Source organism: Amblyraja radiata, chromosome 8 (assembly GCF_010909765.2).
Source record: "Amblyraja radiata isolate CabotCenter1 chromosome 8, sAmbRad1.1.pri, whole genome shotgun sequence".
Taxonomy (NCBI): domain Eukaryota; kingdom Metazoa; phylum Chordata; class Chondrichthyes; order Rajiformes; family Rajidae; genus Amblyraja; species Amblyraja radiata.
Genome location: NC_045963.1, coordinates 3,338,411 through 3,351,783, shown reverse-complemented (window position 1 = coordinate 3,351,783; position 13,373 = coordinate 3,338,411).

Here is a 13,373-nt window from a genome sequence, read left to right as displayed (position 1 = left end):
TAGTCGAGGCCAGTTCATTGGCTATATTTAAGAGGGAGTTAGATGTGGCCCTTGTGGCTAAGGGGATCAGAGGGTATGGAGAGAAGGCAGGTACGGGATACTGAGTTGGATGATCAGCCATGATCATATTGAATGGCGGTGCAGGCTCGAAGGGCCGAATGGCCTACTCCTGCACCTAATTTCTATGTTTCTATGTTTCTAGACTGTTCAACCCCTTAAGAATTTTGTAAGTTTCTATAAGATCCCCCCTCAATCTTCTAAATTCTAGCGAGTACAAGCCGAGTCTATCCAGTCTTTCTTCATATGAAAGTCCTGCCATCCCAGGAATCAGTCTGGTGAACCTTCTTTGTACTCCCTCTAGGGCAAGAATTTTTTTCCTCAGATTTGGAGACCAAAACTGTACTCAATACTCCAGGTGTGGTCTCACCAAGACCCTGTACAACTGCAGTAGAACCTCCCTGTTCCTATACTCAAATCCTTTTGTTATGAATGCTAACATACCATTCGCTTTCTTCACTGCCTGCTGCACCTGCATGCCTACTTTCAATGACTGGTGTACCATGACACCCAGGTCTTGTTGCATCTCCCCTTTTCCTAATCGGCCACCATTCAGATAACAGTCTACTTTCCTGTTCTTGCCACCAAAGTGGATAACCTCACATTTATCCACATTAAACTGCATCTGCCATGCATTTGCCCACTCACCCAACCTATCCAAGTCACCTTGCAGCCTCCTAGCATCCTCCTCACAGCTAACACTGCCCCCCAGCTTCATTAATATATATTGTAAATAGCTGGGGTCCCAGCATTGAGCCTTGCGGTACCCTACTAGTCACTGCCTGCCATTCTGAAAAGGACCCGTTCACTCCTACTCTTTGCTTCCTGTCTGCCAGCCACTTCTCTATCCACATCAATACTGAACCCCCAATATCGTGTGCTTTAAGTTTGCATACTAATCTCTTATGTGGACCTTGTCGAAAGCCTTCTGAAAGTCCAGATATAACACATCCACTGCTTCTTCCTTATCCACTCTACTAGTTACATCCTCAAAAAATTCTATAAGATTCGTCAGACATGATTTACCTCCCATAAATCCATGCTGACTTTGTCCAATGATTTCACCACTTTCCAAATGTGCTGCTATCCCATCTTTAATAACTGACTCTAGCAATTTCCCCACTACCGATGTTAGACTAACAGGTCTTTAATTCCACGTTTTCTCTCTTCCTCCGTTTTTAAAAAGTGGGGTTACATTAGCTACCCTCCAATCCTCAGGAACTACTCCAGAATCTAAAGAGTTTTGAAAAATCATCACTAAAATTATCCCCTGCTATTTCTGGAAGATTATTTATGTCTTCCTTAGTGAAGACAGAACCAAAGTAGTTATTCAATAGGTCTGCCATGTCCTTGTTCCCCATGATCAATTCACCTGTTTCTCACTGCAAGGGAATTACATTTGTTTTAACTAATATTTTTCTCTTCACATAGCTATAAAAGCTTTTTCTTCCCTGGCCAGTTTTCTTTCATAATCTATTTTCCCTTTCCTAATTAAGCCCTTTGTCCTCCTCTTCTGGACTCTGAATTTCTCCCAGTCCTCTGGTAGGCTGCTTTTTCTGGCTAATTTGAATGCTTCATCTTTTGTTTTGATACTATCCCTGATTTCCCTTGTTATCCACGGATGCACTACCTTCCCTGATTTATTCTTTTGCCAAACTGGGATGAACAATTGTTGTAATTGCGAGTGCGAGATAGTGTTAATGTGCAGGGATCGCTGGTCAATGCGGACTTGGTGGGCCTGAGGGCCTGTTTCACACTGTATCTCTAAACTAAGCTAAACTAAACTAAATTTAACTAAACTAAACTAAATTTAACTAAACTAAACTAAACTAAATAACATGGCACATTGTAAAAAATGTGGAGCAAATTCTATATGGGTTTGCAATCCGTGGATTCTCATATTTGGTGCAGCAGAGCTCATTAAACACTGGGAAAACTGGTTCTCAAAGTTCAAGGCCATGTTTAAATTAAGTCAAGCTTACTGGTTACATTTAACACGACTTCAGGTGCTGTCTGTACGGAGTTTGTATGTTCTCCCCGTAACCTGCGTGGGTTTTCTCCGAGATCTTCTGTTTCCTCCCACACTCCAAAGACGTTCAGGTTTGTAGGTTAATTGGCTTGGTAAATGTAAAACCTGTCCCTAGTGTGTGTAGGATAGTGTTAGTGTGCGGGGATCGCTGGTCGGCGCGGACCCGTTGGGCCGAAGGGCCCGTTTCCGTGCTGTATCTTTAAAACTAAAAACTAAACTAAATGAGCATCAACGTTGTATTGCTACCACAAAATAGTTTTAAAATATTCTCTCAAATGTCTAAAAGATATTGACAAAAAACATTGAAACAAAACCATTTTTTGATCACATGGATTGTATTTTTTCTTATTAATTTCAAATTAAATTAAATTAATAAAATCAATTAATTAATTATTTAAATTAAGATCAAATTTATATCAGTTAACCAGATAATTAAAAACGTTTTTGTTATGTATACTCTATGTACAGAAGGCTGTGGAGGCTGAGTCACTGGATATTGTTAAGACAGCGATAGATAGATTCTTGATTAGTCCGGTTGTCAGGGGTTATGGGGAGAAAGCAGGAGAATGGCGTTAGGAGGGAGAGAAGTGTGTATATATATATTTGTTGGTATGTGGACACACTGATCTGATCAGTATTTATGACTACAATATCCTGTTGTGCTGCAGCAAATGCAAGAATTTCATTGTCCTATCTGGATCACATGACAATAAACTCTCTTGACTTGACGACTTGAGAGATTGATCAGCCGTGATTGAATGGTGGAGTAGACTTGATGGGCCGAATGGCCTGTTTCTTCTCCTATCGCTTGTTAATTTACACATAAGCTGCCAGCAACTGCTTGTAGTTTGTAATAGACGGCAAATAAAGATTAGCGTAAAGCCGTGCTGAAGCCTTTTCAGTTCCCAGCTTTTCTTGTATGTCGGTGACATGTCTGCACAGGTCATTATTTGTGTCAATTACCAGCACGTTTGGTGCCAGCCTACAGGTTTCCCCACCTCTGCAAGGATTAAGCCAGCCATCTGCAGGAAGCACAATCGACTGCCCTGCAGCACTAACTGTCAGCCTCAGCGTTTCAGAGAGTAATTGCCGTTTGCACACCAACAAAACTCCACTTATCTCCCTTGCAGTGTGCTGTGTAGCACGCTGATCCCACACTCTGTATCAAGCACAGCATAATGGAAACTCTGCCATCAGCTGCAGTCTACAGTCTACAGTCTACAGCTGCTTTGTTCTGGGATGTCTTTTCTGCACCTATTATGATCTAAAAGATCAGGCATTTTTTACCTGCCTTCATTTTATTTTTATCCTTTCAATGTGAAATCATCCCACTGTAAAATCCGTTAACATTGTCCATGCTCTCTTTGTGGTTTGCATTGCATCTTGCAGTTCTAACCCATGCACACTCACAGTTGATAACGCAAGCACTAGGGATCCTATCACATGTTATTCTGTTCACAGTGAGAGTCTCGGAGCCCCGCATACTGTCATCATTCTCAGCAGCTTGAAACTGGATCAACTACAACTGATTCACCACCTGGACAAAATAGTCTAATGCCGGCATTGCACTTGTTGGACTAAATTGTAAAATGCAATGCTTTATAAAACCGTGGGTAGAACATCACAAATTGTCAATCGACACACACTAATCCCCCCACCACCCCCCCCCCCCCCCACCAATGTCTCCTGTGATGTGGAAACGTTTGCTGGAGAAAGCCTAAATGGTATGAAAACGTAAAAAGAACTGCAGGTGCTGGAAGCCTGAAATTGAAAAACAAGACAGAAATGTCTGGAAACTCAGTAGGCCAGGCAGCATGTGTGGAAAGAGAAACCGACTTAATGCTTTAGGTTGAACTGGGATAGAGAAAAAATGATTTTCCAAAATTAAAGGGTTTCTGTTTGTTTTCAGAGTTGTTTCCATATAGGCATACATGTGAAAGGTAGATTATTTTTACATTTTATCCCTTTTACTATCTAAAGAATAAAACAAAGCATCAAACAGGACTATTCAGCACATCAATCTCACCTGTCTGATATTCTATTCACCCTAGTGTACAGGGTATGTTAATAATATTTTTTTTCAAAGGTGTGCTTTGAAGAAATATTTTTTTAATTGCATCAACACGTGGACATTGATGATGGGGCTGCTCTAAGCTTCCTGGGAATTTGAGTGTGAGCTGAGGTTGTGAACAGCCTTGTGTGACGCAGGTATCCCCAAAGCCATTCTAGTTGGTGAGGGGTTCCTCGATTTTGACCTAGTTATCAGTTAGCATAATAGTTGAGCACATATTAAAAATTGTAAGTGATGGATGATGCCCAGAGTGGATGAAAATTCAGGGTGGAGTGTACATTTGAAGAAATTTTAATAACTTATCTGGGACATTGTGGTCTAAAAATATTCCCTGTCATTGGTGGCTCTGGGCTTAGATGCAGAGAATGGCTTATTTTAGAGTTATAGATTCATAGTCATACAGCGTGGAAACAGGCCATTCGGCCTAACATGCCCATTGCCCATCCCAGCTACACTAGCCCCACCTGCCCGTGTTTGGCCCATATCCCTCCAAACCTGTCCTATCCATGTATCTGTCTAACTGCTTCTTAAACATTGGGATAGTCCCTGCCTCAACTACCTCCTCCTGCAACTCGTTCCATACACCCACCACCCTTTTGTGAGATAATTGAGGGTTGGTACTGTCCAAAGTGGAATTATGGAATAGAAACACGGAGATTGGTTTAGTTTAGTTTAGAGATACAGGCCCTTCGGCCCACCGGGTCCACGCCGACCAGCGATCCCCCGCACATTAACACTACAATACTCCCACTAGTGACATTTTTTTTACATTTACCAAGCCAATTAACCTACAAACCTGTATGTCTTTGCAGTGCGAGAGGAAACCGAAGGTGTCGGAGAAAACCCACGCAGGTCACGAGGAGAATGTACAAACTCCATACAGACAGCACCCGTAGTCAGGATCAAACCTGGGTCTCCACTGCTCTATCCGCTGTAAGGCAGCAACTTACCGCTGCGCCACTGTGATCGTGACCGCCACCATGACCAGATAATGTGTCTCTATATTGGTGCTTTACCGCCTTTTGTTCTCCTGAAGAATATTCCGTAGAGATGGGGGAGGGAAAAGCAGGTTTCCCACTTGTGTACCTCCAGCACGCTCTGATGGTGCTCGGAGATGAAAGAGATGGCTGGGGGCAAGGAGGGGGATTGAAAATTAAAATCTCTCATCTGCACAATAAACATTAATCATCGTAACATCTGATCAGGGAAACCACATCTAAGAAGAGGAAAATCATCAAACGTTCCAAATACAGTAGATGAAAGGATGATTTAATGAAGGCTAGAAATCCCCGCACAGCAAGAATGAGCGTGCTTCAACAAGATGCTCTCTCTTAGAGGCCTCACACAATCTGTAGGGGGCCACTTACATCTCCTCACTTTAAGTAATGCTAGTAAATTGACATTGATGGCCATGTTAACGTCAAGCGATTTGCACTGCTCACTTGTATAAAGCAAGCAGGGCTTGGCGATTTTATTTTCCGTGAAACTTCACAAGTTCACAAGTTATAGGTCAAATTCGGCCATTCGGCCCGTCGAGCCCACTCCGCCATTCAATCGTAGCAGATTTCTGCCTCCTAATCCCATTTTCCTGCCTTCTCCCCAAAACCCTTGACACCCATATAACCATATAACAATTACAGCACGGAAACAGGCCATCTCGGCCCTTCTAGTCCGTGCCGAACACTTATTCTCCCCTAGTCCCATCTACCTGCACTCAGACCATAACCCTCCATTCCTTTCCCGTCCATATAACCATCCAATTTATTTTTAAATGATAAAATCGAACCTGCCTCCACCACCTCCACTGGAAGCTCATTCCACACAGCTACCACTCTCTGAGTAAAGAAGTTCCCCCTCATGTTACCCCTAAACTTCTGTCCCTTAATTCTCAAGTCATGTCCTCTTGTTTGAATTTTCCCTACTCTCAATGGGAAAAGCTTATCCCCTTTCTAATCAATAATTTGTCTATCTCTGCCTTTTTAAATATCCAGTGACTTGGTCAAGTCCTCTCCAAATATCCAGAGGACTTGACCAGGCCTCTGTGGCAATGAGTTCCACAGATTAACTACCAACTGGCTAAAGAAGTTTCTCCTCACCTTCTTTCTAAAAGAGCACCCTTTAATTCTGAGGCTATGACCTCTGGCCCTAGACTCTCCCATCAGTGGGAATATCCTTTCCACACCCACTCTATCTATGCCTTTCATTATTCTATAAGTTTAAATGAGGTCCCCCCTCAACCTTCTAAACTCCAGCGAGTACAGGCCCAGTGTTGTCAAAAGCTCATCATATGCTAAAATTATGCTTTAAAAGTGCTTTAAAATGTGTGTTTGATGGTTCTGTATACTGTAGTTCCAATTAACCTACACCATTCCCAATCTGGCCTTTCTGGCCTGGGCCTCCTCCATTGTCAGAGTGAGGCCCAGTGCAAATTGGAGGAACAGCATCTCATTTTTCACTTGGGTAGTTTCCACCCCAGCGGTATGAACATTGACTTCTCTAATCTCAGATTCTCTCCCCTTCCCCTTCCCAGTTCTTCCACCAGTCTTACTGTCCCCGCCTACATTCTATCTCTGTCTCGCTCACTCCCCTGACATCAGTCTGAACCGAAACGTCGCCCATTCCTTCTCTCCAAAGATACTCCCTCACCCGTTGAGTTACTCCAACATTTTGTGTCAACCTACAAACCTGCACATCTTTAGAGTGTGGGAGGAAACCGAAGATCTCGGAGAAAACCCAAGCAGGTCACGGGGAGAAGGAACAAACTCTGTACAGACAGCACCCGTAGTCAGGATCGAACCCTGGTCTCTGGCGCTGCATTCGCTGCAAAATCTACCGCTGCGCCATTATGCTGCCCTTAGTGTTTCATGAAGATAATGATTGTGTTATTTAGACATTTCACAACCCATCTCACAGAGAGGATTGTGTAGGAAGGAACTGCAGATGCTGGTTTAAACCAAAGATAGACACAAAATGCTGGAGTAACTCAGCGGGACAGGCAGCATCTCTGGAGTGAAGGAATGGGTGACGTTTCGGGTCGAGACCCTTCTTCAGCCTAGTCTGAACACTGAGTTACCCCAGCATTGTGTCTATCTTCACAGCGAGGATTAACACTGTCCCATTTCCACCGATGGAGATTAAGGAATATTTCATTAGGCCTGATGGAAAGTCATTTGGCTTGAAATTTAAACTTTTTTCCACCTTATATTTTCATCATATTTTCATTTTTTAAAAATCCCATTTCGATCCTGAACCATGTAGGAAGCTTTAAATGTGTAGAAAGGAACTGTAGATGGTGATTTACACCGAAGATAGACAAAATGCTGGAGTAACTCAGCAGGACAGGCAGTATCTCCGGAGAGAAAGCATGGGTGACGTTTCGGGTCGAGTCCCTTCTTCAGACTGAGAATCAGGGGAGAGGGAGACACAGAGATAAGGATGGGTTTAAATAAGAATATAAGGATAAGAGATTTAAGAGATTTAAATATTCTCAAAGGATTCTATGAACTCCTCTGGTCTTTCAGTTTACCTCCATAAATATGAAACCCAAAGCTTATAAAAAACATATTTTTCAAGTATTCAGTTGCCAAATATATATTGTTACATTTTATATAAAGAAAGGGAGAAAGAGAGACAAGATAATAGAAAATAGAAAAACATGTGATGTATAGTGTGTGAAAAAGAAAAAGGAAGAAAGAGAGAAAGTGAAGAAAAGAAGTAAAAACAAAAGAGAGAGAAGATGATGTGGACTTTAGGAGGGCACATCATCCGAGGACGTACACACCATTGAAGATAAATGGGATAGTGTGGATAGGGTGAGCTGCTTTAAATACCTGGGAGTCCACCTCAGAGGATCTGTCATGGACATCACACGCTGCAGCACTGGCGAGTAAGGCAAGGCAGCTCCTTTACCACCTCAGGCAACTGAGGAAATTCAGAGGAGTCTCTGAGGATCCTCCAGTGCTTCTACTGAGCGGCTGTGGAAAGCATCTTGTCCGGAAATATCACAATCTGGTTTGGGAATTGCTCTGCCGAGGACAAGAAGGCTCTGCAGAGAGTAGTGCGTCCGGCCGAACACACTATGGGAACTACACTCGCCCCCCCTGCAGGAACTATACATCAGAAGATGCAGATCCAGAGCCAACAAGATCATGGGGGACCCCTACCACCCCTGCAACGGACTGTTCCAGCTGCTACGTTCAGGCAAGTGCCTCCGTTGCCATGCTGTGAGAACGGAGAGGTTGAGACGGAGTTTCTTCCTAGAGGCCATTAGGACTGTAAACTCCTATCTCACCAGGGATTAACATGCTGTACCATTTTACTGTTGTGTGGTGTCTTTTTAAAATTGCTGTTTTTTCTTTTTGTTTCCTCCCACAAATATGTAATATGTGAATATGTGATTCTGTCCCATTCTGTTTGGTAGGTTTTTTTGCACAATCCACAAGCATTGCCACTTTTCATTTCACTGCACATCTCGTATGTGTAAGTGACGAATAAACTCGACTTGACTTGACTTGTAGAAGAGATACAGAACAAATGAATTAAAGAGGTTGGACACAAAATGCTGGATTAACTCAGCGAATTGCACTTCAAAAACCCAAACAAATGACTACAAAATGATGTAGGAAGGAACTGCAGATGCTGGTTTAAACCAACATAGACACAAAAAGCTGGAGTAACTCAGAGAAAAGATAGGTGACGTTTCGGTTCGAGATCCTTCTTCAGATGCGAGTCAGGGGAAAAGGGAAAGGCGAGATATAGACATGGATATAGAGAGATATAGAACAAAAGAATGAAAGGTATGCAAAATAGTCTATTTGGCATATTTAGCGACATCATATTAAGCGACGTCTATACGGCGCCAGTGTGAAACGGCCGTTAGTGTCAGTGGACAGGAGCTGTACGTGACTTTTTTTTTGCATTGTCAATAAACTTGAGAAAAACTTCAGTTATTTTTTGCTTAAATCAGTTATCAGAAAAATATATTATGTTTGCCTTGTGAACTTTATGAAAGAGAAAGAAGGAGATTAATAAAGATATATAATAATTTTTACGTAGCAGTTGCCTGAGACATGAAAATTATTTCAAGGGTTCCGCAAGGTAAAAGGTTGCGAAACGCTGCTCTACATCATCGTCTATATCTCTCGTTTCCCTTTTCCCTAACTAGTCCGAAGAAGGGTTTCGACCCGAAATGTCACCCTCTCCAGAAGTGCTGCCTGTCCCGCTGAGTTATTCCAGCATTGTTGTGTCCATTGATGTGTTTTAGTTGGTGCCTCTGCATTTAACTGGGACTGGATCCTCGTCTTCTTTGCAATGCATTCATCAAGGGAAGTCACATCATGAAGAGAAAAATGCACCATGTGCTTGCTTGACCCCTGCTTGAAACGAGGGCACTGCAAAAAGCCGGTCTCATTTTATTCTTGCCAGTAATGCCTGTTATATAGTGAACAGGAAGCAGATGCAAGCAAAGAAAAGACACTTGTGATGTTAGGCTGCCACTGTACACTTCCTTGCCTGCATCCTGACTTGTGTTGCCTCTATAATTTGAAGGGATGCTCCTCATGCCACTTACGAGTTGGAAGGTTGACAAGCTGGCTGCCAAATCCCATTAGGTTTCTGTGGTTATACACAGACGTTTCCTTAAAAGCAGATAAAACATAGCTTCAGCAATTGGAAAGATGCAGAACAGTGCCTGTAGGCACAACATAAATCAGCCTTGCCCGAACACACGTCGAAACGGAAAACCTAATAGATTTAAAGGGCAGACACGGGGGACTGCAGATGTTGGAGTCTCGAGTGAGAAATAAACTGCTGGAGAAACACAGCGGGTCAGGCAGCGTGTGTGAGAGAAATTGACTGATGATGTTTTTGGTCGGGACCCTTCTTCAAATCTAAGAAGCATCTAAATTTGACAGGACAGCATGCCTTTCGCAACATTCAGAATATTTTTAATTGTCAACTACAAAGTTTAAAAATGACATAAAAAGACAAATATGAAAAACAAAAGAGATTTTGCCTCTTGCCTTTATGCTGAGTCAATGACACAGGGTATACTGCTTGTGCATTTAGTTTAGTTTTGTTTAGAGATACAGCGTGGAAACAGGCTCTTAGGCCCACCGAGTCCGCACCGACCAGCGAACCCCGCACACTAACACACTATCCTACTCTAGGGATCATTTTTACATTTACCAAGCTAATTAACCTACAAACCTGTACGTCTTTGGAGTGTGGGAGGAAACTGAAGATCTCAGAGAAAACCCACGAGACCCACAGGGAGAACGTGCAAACTCCGTACAGGCAGCATCCGTAGCCAGGATCGATCCCTGATCTCTGGCACTGTAAGCTCTGTAAGGCAGCAACTCTACCACTGCGCCATCGTGCCATCCTAATATAGGCACAGAATCAACAAATGGGTAATCTTGAAATGGCATCTTCTGCAGGCTTGAGAAGTATCTACTTCAATGAACAGTGGATATGAGCAGCTGTATTAATTCTAACATTTGTTCAAGGCGCAGACATAAGCATGTTGAAACAAAGCAGTAATCCTTACAGAGCTAAGGCCACCATTGCCCGCTTTCATCCATTGTACCCAGTATTTGTGCCTAGTGTTCAGAGAATACATTTAATTACTAGACGAAATGGGACCCGTTGGGTCCCAGCATCACACGGGAGGGCTGGTCACCAACGCAATATTCCACCCCTCCACCAATTCCAATATTGCTTGCCAGTGGGGGGGAGGGGGGGGGGCTTTCAGTTGCGCTAGTATTGGTGTTGTGGGCCGAAGGTACTGGTTTCCAGAGGGCTAGTATAGACAGTGGGCTGAATGGATTCTTGGGCTGGCATCCAACAAGGCAAACAATTTGGCTGCAGCCACCCGACAACCAAATTTGTGAACACAAACTTTTTAAAAAGGAGAGGCAAACAATTGGGCTGCAGCCACCCGACAACCAAAATTCATTTTGTGAACACAAACTTGTTAAAAAGGCGAGGCAATCAATTGGGCTGCAGCCACTTTAGAGCCGCATCGAGGGGACTCACCCAGGAGCAGACGTGCGTTCAGTGTTATTTGCAGCTCAGAGAGCCATGACTCTTTCACTTCCTGGGTCTGGCAGAGACTGAGTGAGGCACTACACTTCCGGGTTTTATAGTCACTCCCCCTGCCGCCAGCGGGGGCAGCACAGAGAATGGGGATTTTTTTAGAAACATTAATATCTCTCTGATTTTTCATCGATGGGAAAAATTCTCTGGTCCCGGAAGGCGGAGGGGGGCTCTGAGTGAGGTGGCCAAAAATGACGGCCGTAGGTGGCGGCGTTCTGTCGGAAATCGCAGCACAGTGGACCAAAAGCGGTCAAGATCAGAGTTTTAGTAATATAGATAAGAGAGACTTTCTTGAACCCATGAAGTCCAGCTCACCTCTCTAATATATTAGAGCTTAATTCCAAATACAAGGATTGCAACCTTGTCGTGGTCGGGGAGCTTGTGTGTCTCAGTGACCCCTAGAGCTATGCCAACGGGAGATTCGTCTCCTGTTAGGGTCCCACATGCTGGACAGGTCGAAGGGTAGAGGCGAGACGAAGAGCGGTCCACTGGACCTCCAGGTTGGAGGTTGAGCACAGGGCTAACAACCCTGTCTCGTAAAACAAATATGTTACGGGAACAGCAACTGAAGGAATCAACAGTACTGGGCGTGATGGACTCCCAGGGCTATCGACAGATGCTAGGATGAATGTCAATGGTGAAAGCCGACAGGAAGCCACTGGAAGAGAACCAGACAGCATCCCAAGAATAACCCTGCACTGGACACCGGAAGAGAAAAGGAAAAGATGGACTGTAGAGGAGGAAATGAAAAGAATGAACCTGACCTGGGGTAGTGTCCAGAAGCTAGCCCAGAACACAACCTTTGTTGCTGCCCTACATGTACTGGGGGCACAATAGGCAGTAAGTCAGTAAAGAACCTGTCCCACTTTCCCGAGTTACTCACAAATTCTCCCGAGTTTTCCCCTTGATTCAAACTCGGAGAATGTCCATAGGAGTCCGTAGATACATAGTAGCGGCTCGTTATGCCAGCCGTAGGTAATCGGGGCATCAGGTAAGTCGGGACGTCTTTTCCAGCATGACAAAAAAGTCAAGGATTAAAAAGATAGTCGGGAGGAGGAGTTCGTAGATCACAAAAATTTTGATTTTTTTTTAAGGTCCTTTCAACTCGGCTGAGGACTCGGGAACGTGGGACAGGCTCTTAAGTGCGTCTAATTCCAGATGCACCTTTGCCTGCATGAATTGGCTCTGGAAGCCCTCTTTAACTATGAGCCACCACTAATCTTTCTGGTGCAACATGAGTTTGCAGTTACAGACTTTTATATATAAGCACATCTGTGCAATTCCACTAACGCACGTCAAATTTGTTGCCAAATATAGGGTTCTGATCTATTAAAACACAAAAAGAAATTGAGAATCTAAGGAAGAAATTGGAAAAATTTTCACCACCATTCCTGTGGCCATGATTAATAAAGCGACAGGTATAGTGACCTAACCTCGAGTCTCGACCCGAACCATCACCTATTCTCTCCACATCATCGTCTATATCTCTCGTTTCCCTTTTCCCTAACTAGTCCGAAGAAAGGTCTCGACCCGAAACATCACCAATTCTTTCTCTCCAGAGATGCTGTCTGGCCCGCTGAGTTACTCCAGCTTTTGGTGTCTGTCTTCGGTATAGTGACCTTAGTCCTTTCATTGGTCTTAAAGAGTCAGGGGATATGGGGAGAAGGCAGGAACGGGATACTGATTGTGGACGATCAGCCATGATCACTTTGAATGGCGGTGCTGGCTTGAAGGGTCGATTGGCCTATTCCTGCACCTATTGGCTATTGTCTCAGTGTTTCCACACCTCCAAAAAAATTCCTGAAATATAATCCCAAATTTCCTGGAATTTGATGGCATTTCCTGAAATTTTCAAAAATGCTTTCTGCGGGCTATTTGTTGTTGGTTTATTTCGCGGGCACATGTTAACAACACAAAGAAGAACAAGGCAAAACAGATCGATGTAACTACACCGTGTCTGCCTGCTTCTGTTACTCACTTGTACAGTGTTATGCAAGGCAGCTTCCGTTGCCTTCAACAGCTTTCGTTGTCTTTGTTTTTTCAACCTGCTCTCATGTGCCTCAGTCTCTTCCTCCCACTCTACCTCCCTCTCTCTCTCTCTCCCTTTCCCTCCCTCCCACT